Source organism: Camellia sinensis, chromosome 9 (genome assembly GCF_055761805.1).
Source record: "Camellia sinensis isolate YWXY chromosome 9, ASM5576180v1, whole genome shotgun sequence".
Taxonomy (NCBI): domain Eukaryota; kingdom Viridiplantae; phylum Streptophyta; class Magnoliopsida; order Ericales; family Theaceae; genus Camellia; species Camellia sinensis.
This window is the reverse complement of record NC_138969.1, coordinates 175,329,416-175,356,342: the sequence shown is the minus strand read 5'-3', so window position 1 is coordinate 175,356,342 and position 26,927 is coordinate 175,329,416. Positions and strand designations below refer to the sequence as shown.

Genomic DNA, 26,927 nt, shown 5'->3' with positions numbered 1-26,927 from the left:
CAGGCCTACCCGACTCGCCCTCTAGCGATCAGCAGTATCATCAATATTTATGTTATGTTATGCTATATTTTTTTTTGTTTATTTACATATTTATATAATAAATGTTATTTTATATGTTGACTTAGCATAAACTATTATATTGGCAGATTGGTACTATTTTGCATGATATTATAAACTATGCGAAGCACTTAAACTATATTTGTATCACTAAAGTAGGCAGAAATATAGTCCACTCGGCGCATGAATTGGCAAATCCTGTAACTATTTGCAAGTAGCAATATTAATATTATGTGGCTGTTTCGTTCTAAAAAAAGAATAATAAATAAAATAAAATAAAATAAAATTGTTAAAATTTTTTGATAATATATTATTTAAAATAATGTAACAGTGATTATTAAAGTTGACTGTGTTTTGAATTTATTGCATGCCACATAGTTAATAAGAAAATTTTATATAATTTGTTTATTTACATAAAATTTTTCTTTCGAAAATTATGAGTTTATTTATTTATTATAGTTGTCAAAAATCTCAAGGTAAGAGTAGAGTACTTATCCAGCACCGGACCGGTATCAAGCTTCATCGTGTTCCTTGTTGATCTCGGAATTTGACTTGTCCAAATCTCATAATAAGGAACTGAGACAAGCAGGCCTTTTCCCAATAATAGTAAAACAGTAATAAAAAATGAGTTGCAACTTTCTGACATCTCTCTATCTATCACCTAATAATCTAGTTGCAACATCAAACCTATTAATCGCTGCCTTCAACGCACACTACCTTTTGTTTGATTCATACATTGTACAGTTACAAAATCATATATCCAGGTTAGTCTGTGATGAACCCCAAAGTCCAGCAGTATTTTCAAGAAAATCTCCTCCAACAAAGAATGACTTATCCCCCAAAAAATTATGCGTATCATTTTTATTTTATTTATTTTTTAATTTTTCCAATTGGTAGAAGAGAATTAAAAGAAGGGTAATCAAAATCCTCTGTAAAATATAAGATGGACTTAATTTCAACAAATATCAAAACATCTTAAAGTGAAGATCTAGAACAGTCTCAAATTCTATATGTACTAACTACTAAGCATTGATTTGGACGCAATTGACTGAACTAAATTCAGGGGACAAACCCCACTCATACAAAAAGCCCCACTCTGAAGTCCAAATAACAAACAACAGGGAATGAAAAAATTTCAACCATTTAGTATGGTACAAACAAAGCTCCCATTCGATCAAGAATGCGCCAGCAGCAAACTATGATATGAAGCGAGAACTACACCGTGAGATGACATTTTTTGTGAGTATTACAGAGCCATGTAAAAGTGGAACACAATAGTTTCAATGCAACATGACAATTAAAGCAGCTTCTGGTCAGGTCTGATCTGATCTTTTCTTTCTTTCCCTCTTCTAAATGGTGGCAATTCTGTCTTATGGGTTAGCTTAGTATGTGCCACTATAATCTAAGCAAAAAAAAAAAAAAAAAAAAGCCAAGTTCTAAAAAAGAGAGAGAACAAAGAGATTCAACACCGTGGGGTTGTAAAACGAACCAAACTACTCAAGCTCAACTCGTGTTGAACTCATTACAAGTTGTTTGAGATCGGCTCGTTATATAAACAAGCCAAGTTTTAACACAATTTGAAACTTATTAATTTTCTGAGTTCGGCTCAATAAGCTTATATACACTATAAATAACCAAGCTACTCAAGCTTGGCTCAATTAAAACTCATTTGAGATTGGCTCGAAAGAATAACAAATCAAGCTTAAACATTTTTTTGAACTTTATTAAGTTTCAAACCAAACTTGAATACCTACTATTAGGCTAGACTCAACTCATTTAGAGTTTCTCCAAGACTTAGTATGGAATTTATGTACCATGTTCAAAATCTTTTAAGAGGATCAGATTTTAGTATTTTACTTATTCAGCTAGATTAAATTTCTGTTTCTAAACAGGCACTCTAGTCTAACCCGTATATTGGTTCTCTCTCTCTTTAAAGTACAGCTACTTGCTCAAAGGTTGTGGTTTAAATGATTTCCATATTCCAATACATTCACATTCAATATCTCTCAAATTCTAGACCCCCATTTCCAAACTAACCAATTATCCTCTCGGGTTATCATTAAGTGAGTGAGAGTTGCTAGTACAGTAAATACATACAAATATACATATACATGCATCTACATAGATGAATGATTTATATGTGGTCCAGTTGAGTGGGAGAAGCTTCCCAAACTACTCTATATTTTTATAGAAAAGTACCATAGACACAAAAAATTGTAGGGTACACATTTTTTTCTCTCAAATGAAACAAGGAATCCATTTCTGCATTCCAGCAAAAGAAATCTATCAACTAGAATGATTTCTACCCATACAAAAACCACAAATATGTAACTAACCCAAGAAAAAAAGAAACAAAACAATAACATATAAACCAAATCTATTTGTTAAGATGGATCTAGATTTTGTGATTTGAATGTTTGTTTTGGTTAATTTTTAATAGGTATTTTCTTTTCGTCATACGACTATGACCTTGTTAGATTACAACTACAAGTCTGAGCTTCAAACCTACATCAAATAATCAGGGAATATTATAATTATGATTATAAAGCTCCAACAAACCATAATCCCACAATTTCCTTAATTTTCTAAAACTGACTTGAAGTCAGCTCGATATGCTATATATACTAAAAAAAATAATAATAATAAGCAAACTAGTCTGGCTCAACTCAATTAAAACTTGTTTGACATTGCCCCAAAAATAAACAAATCAAGCTTAAACACATTTTAGAAGCTCAAACTTGAACAACCTATTACTTGGCTCGACTGAGCTTGTTTACAGCCCTATTGAGCACAATCCCACAATATAATAGCAAATTTCTTCACATATAAAAGGCTTCCCACATTGAAATTTCCAAAATTGAGAAAGAAATATGCGTATCGAAAACGTTCAGAGACTTCTGCTAAAAGCCAATTGGAATTTCAATTTCACAATACAAATAACTGAGTAAAAGAGCAAAATCAAACTTGAGAAGATTACTCACAATGCTCTAGAATGAAGCCCTAAAACCCCAAAGTTATAATTTGTTATTCGACAGCTTTGTGTACCGCATCCGATAATCGATCTTGCTGTTGTTGAATTGACTTTCGTTGAAGATCTCTCCACTTGTTGATAGCCAAAGTGCTTATGACTGAAACAAAATGGCGCAAATGTTGTCGATGATCACACAACTGTCGAATCATACATAAATATATAACCTAACAATACATATACATACATTAAAATCAAATCTATACATATATATATATTGTGTGGGTATGAGATTGAAGAGGAAGATTACATCCGGCGCCGACGAAGTACAGCAGGCGAACGAGCTTTGGGGCAGCTGGACCTGCATCTTCTCCGGCCAGCTCCTTCACCTCTTCTTCACCTTCTCCCTGCTGGCTCTCCTTCAGAAATGCAACCTTGTGAGAGAAACTTTATGCCGTGTTTGGAAGCTCAGGAAAATAAAATGCTATATTAACTTCTTCTTTTTTTTTATAAATATGTACTTAAAATAAGAATCGTCTCCTATATTTTAAAAAATTACAATATTCCTTTGTTATAATTTTTTATTTAACATAATTAATTAAAAAATAATATTCATAACTGTTTTTTATATAATAATAAAATTATTTAAATTATTAATTAAAATAAATTTTTTGTATCATTAAAAATTATTTATTAATTTAATGATTTATTAACAAAATACACTATTGCTTATGAAGTTAAAAACTTCAAGAGATGGAATGTGATTTCATAAATAACATGAGACAATTTATATTTTAAGTAAATATTAAGAAATTTATTTGTAATTTATCCTATTTTTTAATAATACAAATTTACGTGTCATGTTGGTCGTTTGAATCTTTTCCGCTATGCATCTCCTCGTAAGTTCGTGGTCTTTTCTCTCCTTATCTCTCTCTCTCTCTCTCTCTCTCAGCACCCTGATCAATTGGTTTTTGCATAGCACCGCGAAAATTTAGGACTTTCTTGGGTTTTTTTTTTTTAATAAAATAAAAAAAAATTAAAAACACTTTTTTTTTCTCATCATATTTATTTTTCTATGATAATATTTTTTTTCCCTTTTTTAAAAATTGGATTAATTTTTATTAAAAAAATTCAAAAAGAAAGTTTTTGAAGTAGTTTGCCAAATAATTTTTTTAATTTTTCAAATAATAATAATAATAATAAAAGAAAGAGAGAAAAGAAAGGTGAAGAATTTGTTAAAAATATCCAATGATATGTATATCTACTAGGAAAATTCTAAGTGCACAAAATATGATCACAATTGAACAAAAGCCTCTAACTTGGGTCATCAAATATGAGATAACTGTATCACTACTAAAAAGCAGGGCTTTTGAGTCGGCAGCTTGCCGTCGCAAATAGCGGATTTGCCGACGCAAAAACTTTTTGCGACGGCGTTTCGACGGCAACTCAAGGGACGAAAATGGTGGGGTCGCAAAAAGTTTTTGAGTCGGCAATCTGCCGACGCAAAAAGTTTTAATTTTTTGAGACGGTAGATTGCCGACTCAAAAAGTGGTTAAATGTTTTAAAAAATTTAACTCATAATTTTCTCACTGAGGCTCCCAAGGTTCGAACACACACCCATTTGGACAAGTTGACCCAAGGTCAACGCACTACACCCACTTCACCACCACACCTCTTTCAGATATTAAACGAGATATATATTATTTATAGTATATACACTCAATATTAATATAAAAGTATATGTATAAATAAATATATTTATTAAATATAATCAAGTAAATAAATATATATCTTGGTTATAATTTTTTTTTTTTTGCTACGGCATCAGTTGCCGACACAAAAAGGTCTAATTTTTTGCGTCGGCACAAATTTGCCGACGCAAAAGGTCTATGCCGACTCAAAAGGTCTAATTTTTTGCGTCGGCACAAATTTACCGACGCAAAAGGTCTATGCCGACTCAAAAGGTCTATCTTTTGCGTCGGTAAATTCAACCGACTCAAATAATACTATCAAATATTAATTTTTTGTGTCGGCCAACGGTGCCGACACTAAAGGTTTGGTATTTGAGTCGGTAACTCTGTGCCGTCTCAAAAAGGCTACCTTTTGCGACAGTAAAATTTGCCGACTCAAAAAACCGACTCAAAAGACCCTTTCTTTAGTAGTGTATCTAATTTTGTGATAAAATTCTATAAAATTAGAAAAGCTTACATCTACCCTTTTTATGGGTAGGCACTGGGAGTAACCATGATGGGCTCTTATTTGTTGCAATTTCATTCACTACTCAATTAGTGGCAATTCTTAAATCTTTTACAGTCATTCCTTTCCTTCAATATATGTTCCTCAAACCAAGCCATGAATTGCAGTCATTCAACCAAATCAACCATAGTTTAAAAAAATATATAAAAAAAAAAAAAAAAAGTTGGTGAAGACTTGGAGACAATCCAAGTGCAGTGAACATTGATCTCGAGAGCTGTCTTGAATCCAACAAAACTTGGGTTTTCTGATTGAAAAATCTAGAAACCCCCTACATGTTGATTTATAATTATGTATTAATTTTAAGCAGTATATAATAATCTCAATCAAACAATCAAGACAAATCGACACAACAATTATACGTGAAAAAATCACAATTGGACACCTCCAATTGTGATAAAAAAAAATCACGAACAAAAGCCACAAAACAATCTACTAAAAAGACATAAAGGAATTACACAAGTATACTCTCAATTACCTGGCGAATCCACGTCCAAATTGGACCAACCCCTATGTGCCTCTTCCAGCCCCGTCTTCACCTCAAAATCATCTTGACTATGAGCCACTCTAGAATCCACCAAAGCTTCATGCTCGAATACTTCAGAATCCACCGAAAAACAACTCTCTCTTTTGTATAGAATAAACAAGCAATCCTTTAATGTATCCTTTTTAAACCATGAATTGAATACTCAATGAAACATCAAAGAAAACTAGCAAAATAACTCCAAATATAAACCCTGGAACCCAAGAAGAAGATCTGGAGCCATTATCCTAGATTTGGACTGAAACACGTATTTATAGAAAACTGTCCCGTGATCTATGCTCGAGCGCCAGATTGGCCGCTCGAGCAGGCCTACGCTCGAGCACGGAAAGTTCTGCTCGAGCGGGAAAAAACAACATCCAGTATTTTGCAGGCAAATAAACTTCTGGAACTCAGTATTCTCCGCTCGAGTGGGGGAATGTCCGCTCGAGCAGACAGGCAACTTTGAATGCATTTTTGCATTTTACTTCGAGGGCGCTGCCCCTCGACCCCGCCTGGGCACTGCCCCGGACCTGCCAAGGGACGCTGCCCCCTCGATCCCCGCGAGCTGACCGGGCAGCTCGATCCCCGTCATAATCAGCGAAGTGGCAATCTTGAAAGAATTAACATCACAAAATTTCTCTGCAGGGCACAATTCGGGTTGGATTCGCATATAAAAACTCATAGCCTTACTGAAATAAAAAGTGCGAAAACAAATAGAACTGAAAGGAGTTTTGTCAAACGAGGTTGCCAAGAATAAAAACCTAACAATCTCTCCATTTGGCAATGCCGTGACAAAACACACCTAACAAATAAAATCCTAATCACCCTAGCCCAATACAGCCAACAAACGTAAACTTCTTTCTCAAGGTCATGATCTGCAAAACAGCTATTAGTGCCACAATCTCCAAAACAGTTATTAGTGCCGCAATCTCCAAAACAACTATTAGTGCCACAAGAGTATATGAAAAAGCAATAAACATATGACTAAATTATCTTGAAACATGAGAGAAACAAAATGAATAAAAGCAAATTAGAGATTTTAAGAACATGTAGCATGAAAACATGAAAAACAACTTTCTGTCCCTTTTTGTCACGAATTGACAAAGGAAGCTCAATCAACTAAAGCAAAATCATAAACCACACAAGCAATGATATGATGATGTAAATATCAGGAGCATGCAAGAGGAAATAATCAACAAACAGTGCATAGCAACATGCAAAACAACTCTAACCAATCTTCCTTTTCAAACAAATCAAAGTGTTCATGCTAACAAACTCTTGTAAAGAAAAACCAAACTCCTCCTCACTAAAAACAATGAAAAAGAAGATAACGTCAAAAACTAATATGGTGGAGCAAGCAAGGAATTTCAGATTTGTACCTTGAAACACACAAGATTATCCAAGAAGCACAATTACTTGAAAACACAATGTGCACAACCTCTAGAAAATTCCTCATAAAAGAAAGTGAGGCATTATGTGAAAAACATAGATCCCATGAAAAAAGCGTGTGCGTGACTCTTGGGGTTCGACAAACACTAGATTCAAATCCTAGTAGTGATATGAAAGTTGGACCTCTGACAAGAGAATCTAAGCACAACGAAGGAAAGTCAAACCACTAGGAATCAAGAGGTATTTGTTGAGTAATAGCAGAGGCTCCCCCTCAATCAATGAATCCTTTTTTTTTCTTTCTTTTTCACACATTTTTTTTCTTTTCTTTCTTTTGCACATTTTTCTTTCTTTTTCACATTTTTTTTTTCACACTCATTGGCGGCTGACACGCTCAAGAGTATGGAAACCGAACCAGAAAAGCATGGATATAATAAGGATAGCCTGGTTGGTGACTTTGAGGTAGCCTTTTCCTCATGGCTGGACTCCAAAGAATAGAGGGGAAAGCCGTGGAGATGCAAAAAGATGGAAGGTGGTTAAGAGACTCAACATCACCCATGATGTGCTAGTATAGGTCAATTCCTCTAGAAAAGCAAATGATATAATGCTAGAAGTCCATAGCGAAAAATGATCACTAACCCGGAAGACTCCAAAATTTGCTAATCCAAGAGTGTGTACAAATGAGACATACTAATCAAAGAACACACACTCCGAAATGAGTAATGACCATAGAAAGCACACATATATTAACATGTAATGGATGTTCTCATCAATTCCAATATGCATCAAGGACTACTCAAAAATTTCAAGCTTGCAAAACCATACTAAGAAAATCTATTTGGATTTTTTTTTTTTAAACAAAGCAAGACAGAAAACGAATAGGCACATATCAAATGACTCAAAAAGAAAAAAAACACACAAAAATCCAAAAACTAAAACGACTAAACAAATTAACACAAGTCAAATTTTCTCACCCAAACTGCTTTAGTATGAACAAAGTTGTGAGAATGGCGGTTCTTGGGTGGTGTCATGACGTTGTGGTTCCCTTCCACTTCAATGAGAACCCATCTTGACATGGTTTCCAACTTCCTATTCCTAGAGCTAGGCAAATGCAAACTCGCTCCATGTTTGGTCTCAAGCGCATCAAAATAACGATGTCTAATATGACCCTTAACCTCATTACCACCAATGAAGTGTCTACTACCCCATGAGATGTTGGAATTTCTTCCATCTCTATAAGACACTCTCCCATGCAACTTATAACAATAAAGGCGAAGATGACTGTGCATATCACAATAATAACAAATAAACACAGGGTGTACAGGGTGTACATTCTTTTCTTTGACCTTACCAACTTTAGGAAAATTGAGAAGTCTTTCCTCTCGTTGAATCTTGTGCTCCCCTTGCCCTTGAGTTCTTGTATCATGAGATGTGGATGCATTCTGTTTTTGCTCTTTGTTATCACCAAATACAATGCCACTCTTGTCACAACACATTTGTTGAGACCTAATGATATCCTCCAAAGTCTTTGATACTTTGTTCCAAAGACCAATGGTAGCCATAGCACACTTGAGCTCTTCCTCTTTCTTGATCATTAGTTCTTCCAAAGCAACTTGAGACATCTCAAGAGATTCAATCTTTTCTTCATACGTTGCATAGATTTGCTCTAGCTCATTCCTCTCTGTCTCACAAGTCAAGAGTTTTGCACAAAGAACTTGTCGATCTTCAACTATCTTGATGGCATCAATCCTAACCTCAGAAATCTCCTACTTAAGTTTTCCATTCTCACTTTCACATGCTTTGAGTTTCGTTGTGAGCTTGTCATTCAATTTGGATAAGTTAAGAGACTCCTTATACAACTTTTCATAAAGCTTGCTCAAGCTTTTCATCATCACTCTCCGAGGATTCATCATCAGTGGCATTCTCAACCGACCTCTTCGGATACTCTGTTTGTCCTTCAATTTCGAAAGCCGCCGTGAAAGCAAGGAATTGTGTATGTCCCTCTTCGCCTTGATCTTTGTTGTCACTTTTATCTTCATCAGATTCTGATTCATCATCCCAAGTGATGGCGAGGGCTTTCTTCTTCTTCAAACGAGTGGGGCATTCTGAAGCAAAGTGGCCAAATCCTTGGCATTCATAGCATTGGACTCTTTTAGAGTTCCCTTGTATCTTTCCTTTCTCCTTCTTGGCTATAGAATTAATTTTGAGTTTATCTTTGCCTTTAGATTTATGAGTATGAGTAGATTCCAAAAGATTAGGATTCTTTTTCGAAAAAGATTTTTTAAATTGTTTAACAAAAGCAGCCATAATCTTGGAATCTATCTCACAATCCTTATCTGAATCCTCTCCAACTCTATAAGCACTACTAAAAGCAATAGTATCTTTTTGTTTCTTTTTGAAATTCCTATGTGTCTCATAAGTTTGGAAATTTCCAACCAGATGATCCAGCTTGAGGTTGTCGACATCTTGAGCCTCCTCAATAGCCGTAACTTTTAGTTGGAACCGATCGGGCAAGGACCTCAAAATTTTTCCTACAATCTTGGATCCCGGTATTTTATCACCTAAATTGAAGCTGGAATTTACAATGTCACTCAACTTCGCATAAAATTCATCAAAGGTCTCATTATCTTTCATTGAAAGGTTTTCGAAACTAGACGCGAGCCTTTGAAGTTTTGAGCGTTTAACAGAATTAGTGCCCTCATGAATAGTTTGTAAGATATCCCAAGCCTTTTTTGCGACTTCACAATTGCAAATTCGACTAAACTCTTCAGGTGTGACAACGCAAAAGAGAGGATTGATAACTTTACTATTCCAGCTACTATTTTGGTAATCAATTGTGTCCTACTTATCAATTGGTTTGGGAAAAGTTACTCTATCAACGGTAATTGTTGGTTCGGTCCACCCATACATGACAGATTACCAAACTTTTTCATCAATAGATTTCAAAAACGATCTCATCCGAGCTTTCCAAAAAGAATAATTGGATCCGTCAAGTAGGGGTGGTCGAACCACAGAATTTCCCTCACGTGTTGAATCCATTATCACAAATCAAACAAGATCTCACTTAAAAGTTTTTAAAAAAACAAAAGAGCGACCCGCTCTGGTACCAATTGAAAAATCTAAAAACCCCCTAGATGTTGATTTGTGATGATGTATCAATTTTAAGCAGTATATAACAATCTCAATCAAACAATCAAGACAAATCGACACAACAATTTTACATGAAAAAACCACAATTGGACACCTCCAATTGTGATAAAAAAAAATCATGGGCAAAAACCACAAAACAATCCACTAAAAAGACATAAAGGAATTACACAGGTGTACTCTCAATTACTGAGCGAATCCATGCCCGAATTGAACCAACCCCTATGTGCCTCTTCCAGCCCTTCTTCACCTCAGAATCATCTTCACTATGAGCTATTCTAGAATCCACCAAAGCTTCAGGCTTAAATTCTTCAGAATCCACTGAAGAACAACTCTCTCTTTTGTATAGAATAAACAAACAATCCTTTGATGTATCCTTCTTAAACCATGAGTTGAATACTCAATGAAACATCAAAGAAAACTAGCAAAATAACCCCAGATATAAACCCTAGAACCCAAGAAGAAGATCTGGAGGCGTTACCCTAGATTTGGACTGAAACACGTATTTATAGAAAACTGTCCCGTGATCTACGCTCGAGCGCGGAAAGTTCTGCTTGAGCGGGAAAAAACAACATCCAGTATTTTTGCAAGCGAATAAACTTATGGAACTCAGCATTCTCTGGTCGAGTGGGAGAATGTCCGCTCGAGCGGACAGGCAACTTTGAATGTATTTTTGCATTTTGCTTCGGGGGCATTGCCCCTCGACCCCGCTTAGGCGCTACATCGAACTCGCTAAGGGGCGCTGCCCCTGGACCCTTACGAGATGACCGGGCAGCTCGATCCCCGTCATAATTAGCGAAGTGGCAATCTTGAAAGAATTAACATCACAAAACTTATCTGCAAGGCACAATTCGAGTTGGATTCGCATCTAAAAACTCATAGCCTTACTAAAATAAAAAGTGCAAAAACAAATACAACTGAAAGGAGTTTTGTCAAACGGGGTTGTCAAGAATAAAAACCTAACACTGATCATTTGAATTTCTTACGATTATTACATTCGGCCCCCCTCCTGCAGCCACTTCTGCATCCATTTGCAACAATACTTGCTAAGAACACTCGAGTTATGGCAATTCTAGAAGGTAATGAGTTACTTTTACAATGCATCCTGGCACAAAAATATTCACCCAAAAAAAATCCTGGCACAATGCTCAAAGGCTTTAGCTTGAATAGTAGGAACAACTTTTATTTTACTATGAGACCAAACATTGGATTCAAGTTCTTGCATATATTGACAAATCTGCTGAATAAAAACAATAAACTAAAAGCATATACGAATTGAGCACCTAGGAGAACCTCAGAAAGTCACACATCCAGGCTTTTTAGAGATCAAAACTCCATTATACATAGCAAATTTTTAATATCATATCATTTTGGATCACAGAGAATAAAATGTATGAATTCAGAAGATATGAAAACTACGTCTGATTGCAAAAACCTCAAGGGATGCAGAACTTTTATGGTAGATATCCCAATGACAGCAACAGTGAAAGTAGTTGCTTCACCATGCTTAGTAGTCAAAATAGCAGCAACAACAACAACAAAAAGGGGAGAGTGAGAACAATGGAACAAATGGCACTGGTATCAATACCCAATTTTCCAAAAGTCAGTTTCAACTAGAAACTAGCACATCATTTACAATTTAATGTGAAGATGTACGTGGAGACGGAGAAAGGAAAAGAATTCATTGCCCACTCGAAGGATAGCAGAGGGCATCTACATACAAATAACTAGAAATTTACAACAACATGAAAAAACATGATTCACATTCACGAAAGTTGAAGATTATAGCACACTTTGTCATTCACTCTACCAACTCTTCAAAATTCTCTAGAACACTAATACGAGATGTCCTTTGTGAAGCAATTGAAGAATCAACCAACTGAATGATCCAACGCCATTTACTTATTGGGACATTACTCACTAAAAGGCCCTCTGAGCAGGAAAAAGGCCACCATTTGGCAAGCCCAAAACCCTCATGAGGCTGATATTTTTTGCTGCAAGTATTGCCCACTTTATCATAAAGAATAGTGTAATTCTTGCTGGTCACATTTCTAAAATAGCAGAATTTACTACCATCATATTGGTATGCTTGCTGTATACTCCTTATACCACTGACTACCGAGCTCTCTATTACAAGCATGACACCCTGCGCATTCTGCAAATTTTTTAGACAACTAACCAAGAATCCAAAATCATCAGCCTTAACCCTCTTCTCATTAAGACCCAATTTCAGATTCGTCACATCACTATAAATTCCATCTCCTTGGTCCACATAATCAGAGTACGCATAAAGGGGAAACCGTTTAAATGATTCGATTAACTCACTAGAAGAAGATTGCATAGTTATATTGACACTGTCATTGAAATCGATTATCTGATTCACAATCTGCAAATTCCTATCATTTCTCCCATCACAATAAAGTTAAGTGAATGATTGAGTTGAATTCGTCGTGATCTTCCCATGGGATGATTTCACCCAACCAGTCGACGATATGGACCTACTAGCACTAGTCAGAAAATTTCCATTTAGATCTGTAAAATTTAATATCGAAGAAACAACAGCAGGTGAGCTTTTGTGTCTCAGAAGCTGTCCTTGAGTTTTTACATTCTTCTTGTCCAACCAAATGTGCAAATTCGCATCTATGTACCACACATCCAAAGCATTCGTTACGCTAAATCCAAACTCATGGACCTTTCTATCTAGAATTGTTCCTAAAAACGGAGTGATTTCAATATCATAAGAAGGGAGATCAAAAGAGCCAATCCCTGTAATGGGTCTCCATAGGAGGGGATTGATCCCTCCCGTATAAATCACAGTAAAAGGCCAAACGGCACCAACTACAATACCATCCAAACTAACCACAACCTCCCTAAAAGGCCCATTCCCAGGTGTATCACTAAGGTCATTCTCAATACACTATAACAAAATTGAATTTTTACGACTTGCAATGAATGTCATAAAAACTCTTTCACGGAATGCACACAAATGCTATTATATGACATGTCGTAAAAAGTTGAGCATTATTTATGGCATGTAAATAAAGTTTTAAAAAGTAATAAATTAAACATTAATGATATATGCTTTGTATGTTGTATATGATTTTTTACGATATTTTTGCCATGCCATAAATCATCATACTTTCCATAACCTAATTTTGCATGCCGTAGAAGGTTATTTTTAATATATTTATTACATACTTTGTATGTCGTATATAATATTTTACGACACTTTCTTGCATGTCACAAATCATCACACTTTTCACGACATAATTTTGTATGCCGTAAAATATCATTTTTAATATATTTATGACATACTTGGTATGCTGTATATAATCTTTTATGACATTTTCTTGCATGTCATAAATCATTACACCTTTCATGACATAATTTTATATGCTGTAGAATGTTATTTTTAGTATATAATATATATACAAGAATATAACCTTGCCTAACAGTATGTAGACAGTAGCTTATAAAATGCAACCTGTTAACAAACCAAGCAGAAGTAGCAACTATGGGGTAAGCAAAAAAATCTAATATCCATACACCAAACAACTTGCATACTAACTTTCATCCTCAACTTCTATCATATCAAGCTATCAGCTAATAACAACCTCAAACATACAAACAAAAAAAAGTATCACAATCATAAGATTCACTAATCTCTAAAATACAACTTTAAACATCCAAAAAGTATAATTACAAATCGTAAATCAATTAGTTTAATATTTAGTCCAAAAGAATGAATTGACTAGGCCATGCCACTGTACTTCCTATTGTATCTTGAAGATCATACATTTCATGAGTAGAACAAAACAACATGTTGACTGTTACGTGGTTCACCCATACTTTCCAACGTAACACGAGTCACGTGATGCACCTTTGACTTTGGATCCCTTGATCCAATTTGGCCTTCTGCAACCACCAAATTTGTCCCCTCCCAATGCAACAACTTGCATTTGACATTCTCTAAGTTCAACACACCATTATTTCGATCCTACAAAAATTAAGAGTATATAAGCATACTACATAACATTCATCCCATTTACCAAGTATTAGTTCAACAAAGGAAATGAAAGTGTCAAAAAGCTTCAAGAACTCACTTATATATGTCATCAATGTCAGAAAAGAAAATTTCAACTTGATGAATACATATTTTGAGGTGGTCACACTTATGAGTCTACTCAACCTGATGAATTTATAAAAATTAAATGGACATTCTAATTCAAGTGGATCTCTAATAAGTCCCTCAGTTCTTCACTAAAAACTAATTTGACATAAAAAATAGAATTGCTTTAACAAGGAAACAAGGAGAGCACCTAAAATTCCATTTACCTTTCTGTATGGATATAATTTGTAGCCTGTCGTCTCCTTATCTTTATTTTCTGATCAAAATTTACATTGATCTTGATTTGTTTTGAGGGATAATTTTGGAAAATCACAAAGAACGACAAAACTTAAGTTCGTACCAAACTGTATACATAATATGTATAGACATACAAATGCTTTAACACAACAAAAGTAGGAACAAAACAACATTTTTTTTCTTCAATACTAACTGGTCAGCAATTTTTCTTTTTAAGGTTTGGCTGATCAGTGTCCAATGTGTGTTCTGCAAAGATGCAACTACATTTAGATAGTAAGAGAAAAGTACTTTCACAATGTTAATGTTCATAGTTTTAGAAAATAAGAGTTTGAATTAAGAAAATCCCAAATATTCCCCTCATAGACAGGGTGTTATGTTTATGTGTTCTTGTTGGAAATGGTTATAAAATTCTGGATAAAACCAGAATTTTTTCCTAAGTTCGGTCTATTTTTTAGGTGGGCCCCGAGTGTCGATTTACTCGGGTCAAAGTGGTAACGCGTTCTATGCCGCGTTGTGATTCACGTGGTATATTTGGTTGCTCAAAACCATTACCGAGTGAATGGGAAATTGAAGCCAAAGTGTGCTCCATGGAAATGGAGTTTTGGTGGAAATTCCTTAAGGTGGTAAATTGGCTTGTCCCACATTGATTTGGTGGGAAGTTTTGAAAGGGTTTACAAGGCTTAGGGTGAGATACTTGGGGTGTGCCCCAAGGGGTACCCAAGTGTTTTAGAGGGAGAGGTTATGGGCTAGACCCATTGGACCCAAAAATCACCACACGCGCGCCGCCGCCGCCGTCCGTCCGGTTGGGCTGGGCTTGGGTGCGTGGTGTGTGGTTGGGCTTCTAATCTTTTTGGGCAAAAAACATTTGAATTTAATTTTATTTTTATTAAAATAAAATCCAGAATTCAAATTAAACTGGTTTGGAATTATTGTTCATCCAAACAGGGCCCTTCCCGTTTTCAAACAGAATTAAACTGTTTTGGATTTATTGCTCATCCAAACAGAGCCCTTCCCGTTTTCAAACAGAATTAAACTGTTTTGGATTTATTGCTCATCCAAACAGAGCCCTTCCCGTTTCTATCTGTTTGAATAAACAGATTCAAATCTGTTTAAATTTGAATCTAACAGGTTTCATACCTGTTCAATTCAAAACCAAAAGCCACCTTTACATCTATAAATAGACTAGCCTCCCATTTGGATTTTAATTCCAATTTTCGTACTCCATCCTCTGCAAATTATATTCTTCATCTTGCTGCATTTTATTTCCGAAAGAAAGAGTGTAAACACTTAGTGTGTTCGTAAGGCAAACAATTTGTAGGGCTGCTATTGTTTGTGGTAAGATCATTTCATCCTGGGAGATAGACGTCCAAATTCTGAAAGCACCGTGGAGAGGACGAATCTGTCTTAAGGACACAGTGTTAAACACTGGACTTGATCAGAAAAGTTATTCAAATAAATTAACCAAGTAAGTTGTTTAATTTATTCTGTTTTTATTATGTTTATTTAATCAGATTTTATTTTTGTTTTTGTAACAAAATAAAATCTGTGGTTTTATTTATTTATTTTTATTTTGAGTTTGATTTTTGTAATCAAACAAATTCTCTCATTTTCTCTATTTCTTTTATTCTTGTTGTTGTTTTGTACACAACAAAATTTAATCTTTTTAAATACAGTGAAGATTGTCCAACAGTTCTTTATATTTCGCAAAATGAAAACAAAAAAGTAAATAATAATGATAAATAAAAAAAACAGAAAACAAAAAAATGTTGCCGGATGCCATCTCTGTTGTCATTGGTACCCTCCCCACTTGGTCTTAGTTTCATTGTAAAATCCAGAAAATGAAACATCAATAATGTCACTGTCTGTACAATCCCTCCAAACAAGGCCTTATCAAAACAAAAGGCACAGGAACCTTATCTTGAAAACTAGAAATAGCTATGGCAACAAAATTAAAAACATATCTACATGGTTGCTTAACCCATTTCAGCTGAGAAACAAGAAACAGAGCTTTGAAGCAGAGCAGCCATGGCAACCTTGAGCAGCCAATTTCATATCACAAGCCATTCAACTTATCATCGAAATCGTTATTTTCCTTTGTTAATTTTCTTTCAGTTTACTGGATGCTTCTTAATGAAATAATAATCTACATTGATAGTGCTTTTTACATATAATCTTTATAAGCCAAACAATAGAAATGAAAAGGATAACAGAATCCAACAAGTGTTGAATATCCAAAGAAGTTGTATATGTGACAAAACAAACATGCCTACTAGTAGGGGAAAGGAAAACCAGGATGTTATTTGAGAAGCCCAACAAGACGGCTCTTTATCTCAACCTCTTTTTTTTGTTTCAGATTTATCTCTGTTGGGTTTGTGAGCAACAATCGATCATTCAATGCACCAACCAGCACTGTACAGAAGTTCATCTTGATGGCTCAGAAAAGTAGTGGTATAGTACAGTGTTGCAATTGTTGATATATAGATCAAACAAGAGTAGAGAAAATAACATGATGCTGAGGAACCTCAAATATGAAAGTAAACATTTTAAGTAACTGAAACGTGTGATACCTGCATTGGGCATACTAATGGAAAGAATTGTCCTCACTTTTCCATCCCACCCAAGCACGCTGATGGCAGTGGCAGTTGAAAATAGAAGTGCAGGTCCAACCCAGAGAAGGGATCTAAAGTAATCACAAGTTAAGGACCCAAACAATTTTAATAACTATTAATCATGTCATTTAACAAAAGTGTAACTATCAGAAAAGTAGCCAATATGCAATAAGTTTTCCATCTAAGGATATTGGAGGAAGTTCTTTATCAAATTTTGTAGAACTGCTAGCCAATATGTCTAGATCTGCTGAAACAATTAGAACCCTTTGAAGGTATTTGGAAAGCTATATGACCACCCATCGGAGCTATTTTATATTAATAGGAAACAAATAAGAAAAAATTCTGAGCACCCCATGCTAAAGTTACTGATATGCTGCAGCACAATGGTGTAATTAGCAGTGTTAAAATTTGATATTGGTACAAGTATTAGATTTGGAATAGCAAAGCGCAAAAGGCCAACTCTGGTCTGAGCTACATGGGACATATTTGATCTTCATTTTCCATTAGAGGGGAACATTATACTCAGCAAATCCACTCTATACGTAATTTCTTTAAAACTAGAAGAGGTAAAGGAGAAGGAAGAGGATGGGAGCATCATTTAAAGAACATACGATTTAAGCAAAGAGCACAAATTATCTGACAGAAGACAGTGTCTACTAAAAGAAAGTAGACAGGACATAAATGTAAAAACAGAAGAGCAATTATGAAAGAAAAAGTGATTACATCTAAATAATCTCTGCAACTTTTTCCTAATTCTAAGCCCTAGACAATGGACAACCCCACAATTATGGAACCTTTCAAACCTCATCCTATCCAACATGATAAAGATCATAGGCAACTTTACTTTTCTTTTTTACAAAAACCAATAGAATTTTTGGGAATATATTATTCCACAATAATCATTAAAAAAACCCTTAATGTCAAAGACATCATACTTATGTAGGAAGGTGTATGTGTAAGCATCCATGTTAGAAAACTGTTAAGATGTTTCTAGGCCATGGCTGACCCTAGTCAGAAAAACGATCCTGAAGCAAATGCCTTGGCTTGTACTACAACTATTACAATGATAATTTTAGGTCTTTTAACCTACCAAATATTTTTCCTAAAATCATCCACCTAATCCACTAAACCTTAATGCCTTATAATTAATGAACAGCACCAAAAATAGGCACAATTTCTCCTTAAAGTAAAAACATGGCACCCAATTGCATCATGTAAGTCTCTACAAATGAAAAACAAGAAGTAAATGAAAAACAAATATAACCCATTCTTATTTTCTCTTCAAGGCACATACATCACCAAATGCAGCAAACTTTTCTTGAATTGCACATACATCACCAAATGAAATAAATTAAAAAAAAAAAAAACTCTTCCTAGAGGGCATGAAAATTCTTCTCATTCAAAAACTCCTAATAAAAATGGAAAAATGCATCTTAACAATAATAAATATACAATGGAAATGGAATTTAAATGACAAATTTTATGATGTAAAAATATGTTAAATATTTAGATTAATATTTAAATATTAATTCCAAAAGACGCTTACAAAACATGCTTAATTCCAAAACTAAGTTACACGGACGCGGGTACGAGGATCGGGTGCGGGTGCGTATCTAGGGGTCAGACACTTTAAAATTAAAAATTAAGGATACGTGGATATGTATCCAAATTTAGATACGGGTACGGGGATACGTTAAATATATATATATATATATATTTTAAATATATTTATTAAGATGAATTATATTATATAAATAACAAATAATTATTTTACATATATGTGTTTATTTATTTTTATTAATATATATAAGTATATACTACCTTATAAATATATTATATGTTATACAATAATTATTATATAATATATAATAATTGTTATTATTATAGTTATTATAATAATAATTATTAACCATTATTATTTTATATAGATATATACGAATGGATATAGACAATAGTTATTATTATATTTATTATAATAATAGTTATTAACTATTATTATTTTATATAGATATATACGAATATAGATGTGAAGGAATATCAGCGAAGGACGAGAGAGAGAGAGACAAGGACGCGAGAGAGGCGCGCAGAGAAGGAAGCAATCGATCGATCGATCGCGATTGCAATCGCGAGGGAGAGAGAAAGCGAGAGAGAGAGAGTCGTCTGGGGGGGTTCGGCTGTCCGATCGACTGACGGAGCTTCGATTTTCGACTGGATCGACCGGATGGAGCTTCGACTGGATGGAGCTTCGACTAGATCATTCGACCAGGTTATCTCTTGCTCTCACCTCTTTCATTTCTTTTGCTGTGAGCCGTGTCCGATAGAGAATAAACGAATCCGACACAGATCCCACACCCGCACCCGTGTCGTGTCGTGTCGACACGGGTACTTCGCCCCAAAGTGGCGAGTCCATGTAACATAGTTCCAAAAGACGATTACATACAGTGTATTGATACAATGAACACTTAATTACGTACAATTTCCAAAAGACAATTTTGATACAACAAACATCGTTTGATTAGTTGATTAGGCAAGCAACGTAAAATAGATTCTTAATATGTCAACAAAATCAATGGCTATAAACTCATCCTCAATCCAAAGTCTAATCTCAAGAGAATTGAAAATGCAAAACCCTAGAAATCAAAATCAAAACCCTAGAAATCAAATCAAAATCAAAGAGAGATGAGAGAGAAGAAACTGAATTAATCGAATAAGGGATGCAATTCAAGGCTCTCACAGAATTAATTGAATAGAAACCAGAAAAAATAGATATGCAAGCAACAATATATACCGAATTAATCAAATGGAAACTGAATAAGTTAGAAACTCACAAAGAAAATCAAATCCGTGGAAGGGGCTCAGAATCAGAATCGCCAATCTCGAAATCAATCGATTGGTGCTCGTGTAACTAACATCACTGTGGCTCGGAATTAATAGATTGCTGCTCGTGTAACTAACATCATCGGGGGGGCAGTGGCTGATGGCGGTGCTCGTGTGTTTGTGTGTCTGAGTGAGAGAGAGAGAGAGAGAGAGAGAGAGAGAGAGAGACGTATATAAAAGCCCAGAATATGTCTTCTTAAATCTGTTAAAAAAGCATGTAACGGTTGCCGTTTGGTAACACTTATATTTTCAATTTTTTATTTATATTGACTAAAATTTAAAAAATTTAAATAAAAACTTGTTTGATAAAATTTTTGATTTATAAATCAATGGTCTTAGTTTATAAATTTGGCCAAAAAATAAAAACATAAAAAATGCGTTTTCATTTTGAGTTTTCAGTTTTTTTTTTTTTTACCACCCAACACTAGCCATCACCCGTCACCATTTTCCACCACAGTCTTCCGCCACCACTACCCACCACCCATCTCCCACCACCACCTGCCACCACCACTCACCACCCACCTGCCACCACCACCCACCACCCGCCACTACCATCCACCACCTACCACCCACCACCACCACCATCACCCATCACCCACCCGCCACCTATCTGCCACTACCACCCACCACCCACCACCCACTACCACCACCACCACCCACTAGCTACCACCGACCACCCGCCACCGTTACCCACCCACCCACCACCACCCGCCACCCACCAGTCACCACCACCCACTCGCTACCACTCATCACCCGCTACCGTCACCCACCATCACTACCCACCATCACCACCCACCACCCACCACCACTCGCCATCCGCCACCCACCTGCCACCACCACCCGCCACCACCACCCACTCGCTACCACCCGCCACCGTTACCCACCCACCCATCACCACCACCCGCCACCTACCCGCCACCACCACCACCCGCCATCCGCTACCCACCTGCCGCTACCGCCTACCACCCGCCACCGTCACCCACCCACCTATCCATCACCACCACCACCACCACCACCCACCACCCACCGTCACCACTTTCCACCATCGTCTTCCGCCGCCACTTGCCATTTCTTACTCTTTTTTATATTTTTAAAATGTTTTAAACATTTTGTCAATTACCAAACGCGTTTTTAGTTTATGTTTTTCAAAAAATAAACAAAAATCAGTTTATAAAAGTTTTGTAAATATAAACTAAAAACGTAAACGTTACCAAACACACCCTAAGAATATGAATATGTCTTCTTAAATATGTTGAAAAAAAAGATTAATAAATAAAAAAACAAAAAGATTGCTAATAAATCTGTTCAAAAAAGCAAATGACAATATTAATAAATAAAAAATCTGGGATCCAAAGAATGTGTAATTCTAATAATATTAACAAATAAATAAAAATTTGGAGTAGAAAATTTTAGACAAAAAGATTTAAGTATAAATTTATAAATTATTTTTGTATTAAAAAAAATCTAGATTATAACTAGAATTTCTAGTTTATTGGAAATAAAAATAAAAATTTCTCATATCTACTAAAAATTTATAAATATTTAAGAACATCTAGAATTTTATTTTTATTATTTATAATTAAAATATAATTTCTCCAGAGAATGAGAGAATTTGAGACAAAACTAGATATGAATCTAAAATGAGAGGGAGTGTGGCGTAAGTTTTTTTATTTTTATTTTTTACTTTTTAAATTCAAATAATTTTTATTTACTTAGAAGGAAAATATTTTTTAATTTTCTAAAAAAAATCACTAAATTAAAAAAAATATAAAATTTAATATTTTACGACATGAAATATATGTTGTCTTAAGTACAAATATTTTATAACATATTCTTGTATATCGTGACAATATAGGTTTTGGAAAATGTTTGAGGGCCACAATTTTTGTGGCTCAAATGGCTCAAAATTGCCAAAACGACGTCGTTTTGGCAATTTTGAAGTTGTTTTGTACTCAAAACGACGTCGTTTTAGCAATTTTGAGCCATTTGAGCCACAAAAATTGTGGCCCTCAATCATTGCTGATATGTTTTTTACAACATACTTTTGCATGCTATAAAAAAATTGGATTGAATTTTTTTTTTTTAAGAAGTTTTCACGACATTCATTAATATGTCGTGTAAAGTTATCATATTTTATAATATGAAATATATGCCGTCTTAAGTGCAAATACTTTACGACATATTTTCATAAGTCATGAAAACATATATTTTTTACAGCATATTTTTGCATGTTATAAATATATGAATTAACAACTTATATGATATATATGCTGTTATTGACAAACATTAATAACTTGTAAAAATAAAATATGTCATAGAATGTATTAACTATAACATGCATTTATGCCGTAAATATAATACCGCAAAAGGTTAATTTTGTTGGAGTGACTATGCAGCCCAAAAGCCAAGAATATAGATTCCAAATATATATTTATACCGTCAGAACTACTGTTGACTTGATGATTCCCTTCTCTGTTATTGAAAATTGAACTGGATCTAGTGCTCCTTTCTTCTCTGAGGCTGCTTCTCAGTATTAACCTGTAAATCCAATAAACCAGAGCCAAGATGTGAGCGGCTATTAGAACGACTACCATTAAAGGTACAGCTTCGAGGATCCATGGACGAGTCAATATTTGTTGTTGATTCGCCATTTTAGTGTGGGAGCAGAGCAGCTGGGTAGACCGACGCTGCATTGAGTGGGTTGCTGGTCGGCGCTGGCCAGGCGCGACTAGAAGTGGTGGCGAGGCTGCAAGTGACGAACGAAAAGCACACAGGCTGCGCGAGTTGACTGGTCGCGTGCACAGGATCGGTCCACGTTTGGTTCACGGGTGGAATGGATAGATCTACAGATAATATTTTGGGCGATGGGGTACTGGAAAACACTAGAAAGGTTGGTGTTCTAACAGAACTGCGGCAGCAGGCGGTGTGCAAGCGATGGTGGACTTCAGTGGGTGTGTCTGAATCTTTGAGAAAAATGTGTCGCCAGGTCGAAGTAGGACACTGAAGATGGACTAGAGCTGGCATCGGTGTGAGCAAGCAGCGACTCGGGTTGCAGTGTCGGCATTAAGGTTCTAAATATCGGTCGGTACGTGCCGTACTGGCTGGTTCGTACCGGAAAATGGTAGGGCCGAGTCGAATACTCACCGGTATACCGGCGAGACTGAATTTCACGTTCATAGCGGCCGATTCCCGATATGTATCGGGCTGAATCCGATACGTAAGCGATTTGTTGTCCGATACATGCCAATACGGTTGAAAAACGAGCAAAGCACGGTGTCTTGTGTATGTATGAGTGTGGCTACTGAGCAAAGCAAAGCACGGTATCCTTAAGACTTGCAAAAACAATTGAGAAAAGCAAAACAAATCACCTGGAGGAAAAGCAAAGCAAAGCACCTGGAGGAAAAGAAAAAATAAAGCAAAAGCACCTGCAAAAAAAAAAAATAATGGACCAAAGTACCTACAAAAATAAAGCAAAAGGACCAAACCTTTGAAGAAAAACTCAGACTCACGGACTCACGGAATACATACACAGACTCACGGACAATAATACATACACAGACTCACGGACGGACACCATAAATGTGTTACAAACCTGTGAAGAAAAACTCAATCGGACCAAACCCAACTCCTCAATCAAACCCAAATCCCTCTTTCTCTTATTAATTTGTTGTGCATGTGGAAGTATTTCATTGTTGAAAATAAGTAAAAAAATATTTTCACATCAATTTTATATTAAAAGTTTAACATATATGCCAAATAAAAGGTTGAGACTAAAATAAATACATATCATTTACTTGAAAATGAGTCAAGAAAGTGCCTCTACATATCAAAATTTTGATTAAAATGTGACAAATTAAGGCTAAAAGAGTCAAAAAATGCATAAAATTGAGTTTTAGATGGATTGCTAATGATTTTTGAAATTTCACAGCCGCGACGCCCGATACCGATACCGATACCGATACTCCGCGATCGATACCGTTACGTTACCCGATACCGCGATTTAGAACTATGGTCGGCATGTTCAGAGTTGCTGCGGTGGGCGGGGTGCAAACGGTAGTGATCCTCGGTGGCGACAAAGATAGACGAAGCACTAGTTTGATGCATTGGTTTGATGCTTGTTTTCTTAAAAAAAAAAAAAAAGTTTCGTCGTGGCCTCTGTTTTCTTGATTTACAGAAGAGGCGGCGGTGATCTTCACTGGGTGCGAAAACAAAGCAGAGCTCTATGAGGTTTGGCGAATGAATGAAAATAAATAAATAAATAAATAAATAAATAAAAGGCTTTGGTTCTTGGGTCTTCACTTTTTCTAGAGAGAGAAGAGGTGGGTTTCCATGGTTTGTATAAAAAAACGCAGCAAAGCCGTGGTACAGTGTTTGTATAAAGGAAGAGTTTGAAATCTGGGTCATCGTTTTCTCAGTTTACGGAGGAAAGAAAATGGTGTTCGACAAAAAAAAAAAAAATAAAATAACGACAAGGGTTTTGTCCCTTAGCTTTGGTGCAAAAAGTTTGATTCCAGAATACTTACCACTATATATATACATTGTATGTCCGTGTCTAAAGGCACGGTGTAAATAATGTTGAGATTAAAATGCAGTTGTAATTTATACATATTATGTTGAAATTTAGGAAATTTGTGTCATTTTTTGTTAAAGATACTAAGAAAATATAAAGAAATATTATTCTTCTTAAAGAACTTGTAACAATTTTACTTGTACCACACGCTGTATAGAACTCAAATAAAATAGCAACTCCCCCTAAACAAAATAAAAAAATCAGCGCTATTGTATACTCGTTAACGTTCTATAATAAAAAGAAAAAAAAATTACTGAACACCACATAAAGCACACCAACAAATGCTCTGCAATCTCAACAAATTAAATTGAAAATTAAATATCAAACAATGTATACCAACCTGTACTCTGCAATTCCAAACTTAGGGGATTCCAAAACTTAGCACAAAGTTATTCCCAAAGTAACTCAAAATTTACCAACATATATTGTCTTAAGCAAGGCATTTATTTTGTTTCTAAGATTAATCTGTGTTCACCAAAAAAGAAAAAAGAAAAGAGATTTCTCTATGTTTATCTTCCCTTTTTTTTGTTTTTTGTTTTTTCAATTTTTTCAATCCTCATTATGCACATTTTCTTTTTGGTTTAAATCGTCAACACATACTCCCAACAATCACCAAAATGTGTAATGGCCAAGCCAACATTTTCTTATGACGAGAAAAGAAATCTAGTGTACAGTGCATGAGTCAATCAAATAAGCTCCAAAACCACTCCATTATTAGGTTACTCATAGGTCATACCAATCCATTCTATTTCATTTCACTACTTTACATTCACCAAAACCACTCACAGAAAACCTACAAAAACTACTACAACACCCTTTTACTAAGCTCCATAAGAAAAGAAAAATTGAGAAAAATAATCTATAGTGGAAAAAGCAAATGAAAGCAAAAAGTTTGAGCAATACTATTTTTTTATCATGGTTTACTGCTCATTAGTCCCATTTTGCTTCCATCTTTTATGCAAATGGAAAGAGAACTTTGTTTAAAACATAACTACAAAATGGGGGGAGGGAGAAATTTTTTATAAACCCAATAATCACCGAAGACCCAATACATAACAAACCAAAAAATTTAACTTTTATCAAAATTATATGAGTAATGAAATAGATATAATAAAGAAAATTGTGTGAGAGGGTTTATACCTTTGATTATATCGAGAACCTAAAAATTGATGACCACCAACAAAAAACATAGCACAATACGAAAACAACATAAAGTAACAAACTAAAACTTGGGAGAAAACTAACGATTAGAGGTAGAAAGGAAATGACATATTTATCAAAACTTTAATGAAAAATATTATCAAAGAAATCAAAAAATTGTTAAATTGCAGCAAGAGGAAATCAGATATTAGAAATTGCATTATAGAAATATAACAATCGAAACGAAGGAAAGAAAATAATTAATCAAAATATCATTATTGTTTGTAGACAGTGCAAGGGAAAATATACATGGATGTCCATTATACATGGAGTAAGTAAAAGAAAATAACGGCATCTTAGGTGACTCTGTCAAGGCTCGAATCACTTTCATAGTTCATTATCAGAGAGAATCAACATAGATGTCCATACTCTACAAAGTATAGCATTTTCAAAATGAAAAAATCACACCTAAAACACTAACTAAAGAAAAATAATAATTTTGTTACAAAGATGAATGGAGTGATTAACAGTAGCAAAACAAAAAAAAAAAAAAACCCCGTCATTCAAATGTAGAGCATTACCAAAATCAAATTGATTCATTAAAATCCCAATTCAACTGAAACACATGCATAACAAAACAAATTAGAAAAAATGTAATTGTTTGAGCTTTAAGCACTGCTTGAGTTATCGAGTCTTAAAAAGAAGGGGGAAAAAAAAAAAAGCTCGAAGTATAGTTTCTATCACAACATACCAATCCACATTCTCAAATAATAATAAAAAATTAGGTTTCTTACACATTTGTACTTCAATGGAGGCTCCAATTATCGTCATCGGCCAAGTCTCAAATTCTACAGGATTTAACCACTGCCATCATCTGTAAGTAAACCTGACATGGTAGCAAAGTCATGCCACTTGAGAAATAATCAAACCAAGCAACCATATGGATTGAAAAACGTACAGTCAGTTGAGAAAATAAAAAATAGAGGATGTAAATAGCACAAATAAATGGCTTAATTTGTTTTTTTTTTTTT

General features: G+C 35.0%; 1 long non-coding RNA gene and 1 pseudogene across 2 annotated transcripts; both read right to left on the bottom strand.

Annotated features, from left to right (window-relative positions):
* Positions 1 to 973: 973 nt before the first annotated feature.
* LOC114289705 (uncharacterized) lies at positions 974 to 3,508 on the bottom strand. Of its 2 annotated transcripts, none has more exons than XR_014340643.1 (3): positions 3,336 to 3,508; positions 3,039 to 3,185; positions 974 to 1,272 (listed from the first exon to the last, which is right to left on the bottom strand). It is a non-coding gene; the product is annotated as an uncharacterized LOC114289705 (long non-coding RNA). The 2 variants fall into 2 exon arrangements; XR_014340644.1 differs by having other exon boundaries at positions 3,039 to 3,252; positions 3,336 to 3,487.
* An 8,191-nt stretch (positions 3,509 to 11,699) lies between these two features.
* On the bottom strand, positions 11,700 to 15,009 carry LOC114263140 (peptide-N4-(N-acetyl-beta-glucosaminyl)asparagine amidase A-like; annotated as a pseudogene).
* Positions 15,010 to 26,927: the final 11,918 nt, after the last annotated feature.